This window comes from Schistocerca serialis, chromosome 4, assembly GCF_023864345.2.
Source record: "Schistocerca serialis cubense isolate TAMUIC-IGC-003099 chromosome 4, iqSchSeri2.2, whole genome shotgun sequence".
In the NCBI taxonomy this organism is placed as follows: domain Eukaryota; kingdom Metazoa; phylum Arthropoda; class Insecta; order Orthoptera; family Acrididae; genus Schistocerca; species Schistocerca serialis.
The window spans coordinates 7,218,398-7,224,397 of record NC_064641.1 but is presented as its reverse complement, the minus strand read 5'-3'; the positions used below and the strand labels follow the sequence as shown (position 1 = coordinate 7,224,397).

Below are 6,000 nucleotides of genomic sequence, written 5' to 3'. Positions count from 1 at the left end.
GGAAAACGAGAATAGAAGAGAATCGAAGTGCCCGAGACGGGGTGCTGTAGAAAGATGTTGAAAAGCAAGTAGACTGAAAAGATAAGCAAGCAGGAGGTTCTCCGCAGGATTGGCGACGAAAAGAGTATATGGAAAATACTGACAAAGGAAGGGGCAGGATGAGAGGACATGTGTTACGATAACGGGGAATAACTTTCACGGTACTAGCAGGAACTATAGATGCTATAAACTACAGAAGAAGATAGGGACTGGAATACATCCAAATAATAATTGAGGAATCTTCCTGGCAGATTAAAACTGTGTGCCGGACCGAGACTCGAACTCGGGACCTTTGCCTTTCGCGGGCAAATGCTCTACCAACTGAGCTACCCAAGCACGACTCACGCCCCGTCCTCACAGCTTTCACTCCGCCAGTACCTCGTCTCTTACCTTCCAAACTTCACAGAAGCTCTCCTGCGAACCGGTCCCGAGTTCGAGTCTCGGTCCGGCACACAGTTTTAATCTGCCAGGAAGTTTCATACCAGCGCACACTCCGCTGTAGAGTGAAAATTTCATTCTAATAATTGAGAACGTGGAGTGCAAGTGCTGCTCTGAGATGAAGAGGTTGACACAAGAGGGGCATTTGTAGTGGGCCACATCGAACCAACCAGAAGAGCGATTACTTACATAAAAAGGTGTTGCGCTGTCTTCTACATCTTCGTTATAAGTATACCATGGGTGCTCCCGCCTTCCAAGACGGCAACAGCCATGTTCACAGGACAGCCTGCAAACGTTCCTGGTTTGACAAACACTGAGCTCTCTCTCTCTCTCTCCTCGAATGACCAACTAAATAATTCAGGCTTAATCTCACAAAATTTTTTGGGACTTTGTGGTACAATGGGTGGAATACAACAATCAAGGTCGCCCCAATTTGATATCCCTATCGGATCGAATCATAAATAAGTGGCTTCAGCTGGATACGGCATAACTGAAAAAAACTTGTGGGCTTTCTTCCTCGCCAAACTGTGGTCGTTATCAAGGCTAGAGGTGGCAAAACACGGTATTAAAGTGATGTCTTGCGAGTGCGATTAATTTCTTTTACCTGTTGTGCTCATTATTTGCATCGTTCTCTTCACTTTACCTGTATATCTCCACGTTCACATAGAATTTCCTCACATGCTGTTCATCTTTCAAGTCGCCACTGAAACTGTGCGTTCACAATCGTCCTATTAGCCGTTTCTCCATGATTGCTCCTCGTCTGTGTCGTCACAGCAGCCATGTCTGTTACTCACGTTACAACCACAATCACTCCATGTTGGGCGTTTGTTGTCACCATCGCCTATCATACACTACCTCCAAGCGTCAACATCAATGGATATATAATTTCAACTATTATATATACCTACCTCAACTCCATCCCTACTATCATATATTCTACAGCATGTTAATTATTCCTCTTAGATCTCCGACATTTGCCCAGTCATCCCAGCAGAAGGGCAATCCATACAATCTCTCACTTCACATCTTCAAATTCATCAAAATCATCTGCTATATCTTTGGCAGCGTCTGACATTTCTGCACATTCAGGACTTTCGTTGCTGACACCACCATTATACAATACTGGACATTAAAATTGCTACACCAAGAAGAAATGCAGATGATAATCGTGTATTCATTAGACAAATATATTATACTAGAACTGACTTGTGATTACATTTTCACACAATTTGGGTGCATAGATCCTGAAAAGTCATTATCCAGAACAACCACCTCTGGCCGTAATAACGGCCTTGATACGCCTGGGCATTGAGTCAAATAGAGCTTTGATGGCGTGTACAGGTACAGCTGCCCATGCAGCTTCAACACGATACAACATTCCATCATTGAAGACATCTGGATAATGTGCTAGCCAGGGCAGCAGTAGAACATTTTCTGTATCCAGAAAGGCCCGTACAGGACCTGCAACATGCGGTCGTGCATTATACTGTTGAAATGTAGGATTTCGCAGGGGTCGAATGAAAGAAGGGTAGAGCCACGGGTCGTAACACATCTGAAATGAGACGTTCACTGTTCAAAGTGCCGTCAATGCGAACAAGAGGTGACCGAGACGTGTAAACAATGACACCCCATACCATCACGCCAGGTGTTACGCCAGTACGGCGATAACGAATACACGCTTCCAATGTGCGTTCACCGCGATGTCGCCAAACACGGATGCGACCATCATGATGCTGTAAACGGAACCTGGATTCATCCGAAAAAATGACGTTTTGCCATTCGTGCACCCAGGTTCGTCGTTGAGTATACCATCACAGGCGCTCCTGTTTGTGATGCAGTGTCAAGGGTAACCGCAGCCACGATCTCCGAGTTGATAGTTCATGCTGCTGCAAACGTCGTCGAACTGTTCGTGCAGATGGTTGTTGTCTTGCAAACGTCCCCATCTGTTGACTCAGGGATCGAGACGTGGCTGCACGATCCGTTACAGCCATGCGGATAAGACGCCTGTCATCTCGACTGCTAGTGATACGAGGCCGTTGGGGTCCAGCACGGCGTTCCGTATTACACTCCTGAACCCACCGATTCCATATTCTGCTAACAGTCATTGGGTCTCGACCAACGCGAGCAGCAATGTCGCGATACGATAAACCGCAATCGCGATAGCCTACAATCCGACCTTTATCGAAGTCGGAAACGTGATGGTACTCATTTCTCCTTCTTACACGAGGCATCACAACAACGTTTCACCAGGCAACGCCGGTCAACTGCTGTTTGTGTATGAGAAATCGGTTGGAAATTTACCTCATGTCAGCACGTTGTAGGTGTCGCCACCGGCGCCAATCTTCTATGAATGCTCTGAAAAGCTAATCATTTGCATATTACAGCATCTTATTCCTGTCGGTTAAATTTTGCGTCTGTAGCACGTCATCTTCGTGGTGTAGCAATTTTAATGGCCAGTAGTGTATACAGCAGCCACGTCCACACCAACATCACATGCTATAACCACAGCCATACCACATCATGTATAGCATTACAACAACACCATCATCATATGCATCCTTCACTGCTTTTCCACCAGCATCCATACCACCTCCAAATCCATCGGCTTCCTCATACAGTCTGACAGACAATGGACCTGGTAAGACATCAAACCTCAACAAATCCAATCCACTGAGCCAATCAACAGCCTCACAAACCATATCCCAAAAGAATCCCCACAAAGGATTAAACACTGACTCCTCGCCCATTCCAGAAACCAAAAAAAGACATCATACAGACATGAGATCTCCAAACCTATCTCCACTCCCATAACCCCGAAATCTCTGCTGCACCTCGTTCCTTTGTTCTGTCTCGATCTGATCCAATTTGCTTAAATCAAGAACGATTAGACTCACTGACGTTACCTTTGGTTATAATGTATCCTTGCTCTGAATCAGTCACCCTCGCCCCAAATAACCCCAAACTCCCCAGCACCCAACTACCATTACTGCTATGATTAAGGGCGTTGGTCCAGATATCACAGATGATGATGCTAAGCAGGAATTAAATACCAATCCTAACTCCTAAATCGACAAAGGTGTACACAATCGCAACAATTCCAGTCCAAGATGAGGCTAAACAGAAATTAAATACCAATCATAACTTACAAATAGACAAAGTTCTACACATCCGCAGCAACTATAGTCCGATATTCGTAGTCTGCCTGTTCTCAATATCCCATTCAACTATCAATCACCTCATTACCAGTCGCGCTTTCATGTGCCACCACAGACACTGTGCTGAATTTCCCTGATTCAAGTCCAACCAATCAATGTCTCAAATGCCTAACTTATGATAATCCCCTCACTCAAGACTGTAAAAACCTTCCCACTTGTTCTCACCACAAAGTCAACCATCTTCTGAAAAAATGATCACACCTAAAACTTCCACCCCTATGTAACACATCCAAGCCATCCTGCACAACCGACTCCTATAAATGCAAAAATAAGCCTCCTTCCACTAATCCTGAATTAACCATCCCTATCCGCTCTATCGATACACTATTCAGAACAAACAATTCCTTACAGTCTGTGCTCACCTCCAAAGATATAGTCCGTTTCGTAATCACAGTGCTCTAAAACATTCATCCCTTTCACAAATCCTTCAGGAAACTACACTAGCAGCCAGTTCCACACGTCAACTTAAGTCCACAGCCACGTATTTCCAGAACCACTTCATATTCTCCCGTTTAGATACCCCTGTCTAATCCAAATCTCATCTCAACCCGCAGCAAACCCCCGTCCTCCTGCACTGATTATCCACCATAAGCGTAAGTAGATCCAAGTCCGTAATCCCAGACCTCGATGTACATACTTGAAACTCATTGCATTCTCACTCCAATTCGCCACCCATGTTTCACCTTCTCGGACCCATTTCAATCTGAATTTTTTACGTAGTGCAGGAAATCGAGCCATCTCTAGCCAAATACAGCGGCGCCAACGTCGACATCATCAGCTGCATTACAACGTCACCTCCATCATCATTGCAGACAGTCATCGAGACGTACAGATCATCGACTAAATTGATGAAATTCACAATTTTTTACAGTCAACTTTATTGTACTCAATATCTATCCAGCTGAAGAGCAGAAACTTTGTTGCTGCAAGTCTGCCGGTCTTTGGGGAAATGAGATAACCGTAAAGGGTAGAAGATCCTGTGTTGTCTTTCCGTTTTTTGTTGGAGTTTCTGAGTGTGTTAATCCACCTGAAACCTAATATTTCCCTTTTTGTAAGACAACGGAGAAGGGAAGATTACGTTCATTTTCTTCTGTTAGCCAGACAGAAAACAATAGTGGGCGTAGTGATGACGCCACACGTCAGAGATGTTTTGTATGCTTTACCTGAAATAGTGGCCAAGAAAAGGAAACCAGAACAGTTGAGGCACTGTGGTTCGATCCTGTAATGGCACTTGAATTACGTAACCATTACGGCACCTCACCTCAACCTCTCGATACCAGCAATATTCTACTGTGTTTCTCTAAAATAGTTAACATATTTCTGTGACAACATTCAGATTTGATTTCATTAATGTAGAGGTACTTCGATACGTCGATATGTATACAGGGTGTTACAAAAAGGTACGGCCAAAATTTCAGGAGACATTCCTCACACACAAAGAAAGAAAATATGTTACGTGGCATGTTAGAGCTCATTTTATTACTTCTCTTCAAATCACATTAATCATGGAATGGAAACACACAGCAACAGAACGTACCAGCGTGACTTCAAACACTTTGTTACAGGAAATGTTCAAAATGTCCTCCGTTAGCGAGGATACATGCATCCACCCTCCATCGCATGGAATCCGTGATGCGCTGATGCAGCCCTGGAGAATGGCGTATTGTATCACAGCCGTCCACAATACGAGCACGAAGAGTCTCTACATTTGGTACCGGGGTTGCGTAGACAAGAGCTTTCAAATGCCCCCATAAGTGAAAGTCAAAGGGTTGAGGTCAGGAGAGCGTGGAGGCCATTCCAATTGGTCCGCCTCTACCAATCCATCGGTCACCGAATCTGTTGTTGAGAAGCGTACGAACACTTCGACTGAAATGTGCAGGAGCTCCATCGTGCATGAACCACATGTTGTGTCGTACTTGTAAAGGCACATGTTCTAGCAGCACAGGTAGAGTATCCCGTATGAAATCATGATAACGTGCTCCATTGAGCGTAGGTGGAAGAACATGGGGGCCCAATCAAGACATCACCAATGGCTGCCCAAAGGTTCACAGAAAATCTGTGTTGATGACGTGATTGCACAATTGCGTGCGGATTCTCGTCAGCCCACACATGTTGATTGTGAAAATTTACAATTTGATCACGTTGGAATGAAGCCTCATCCGTAAAGAGAACATTTGCACTGAAATGAGGATTGACACATTGTTGGATGAACCATTCGCAGAAGTGTACCCGTGGAGGCCAATCAGCTGCTGATAGTGCCTGCACATGCTGTACATGGTACGGAAACAGTACATACTGACGAAACTAA

The 6,000-nt window shown here is 44.7% G+C and overlaps 1 non-coding gene across 1 annotated transcript; it reads right to left on the bottom strand.

Annotated features, from left to right (window-relative positions):
- Positions 1-301: 301 nt before the first annotated feature.
- Positions 302-376, bottom strand: Trnas-cga (transfer RNA serine (anticodon CGA)). Its single transcript has one exon. It is a non-coding gene; the product is annotated as a tRNA-Ser (tRNA).
- Between the last annotated feature and the right edge of the window lie 5,624 nt (positions 377-6,000).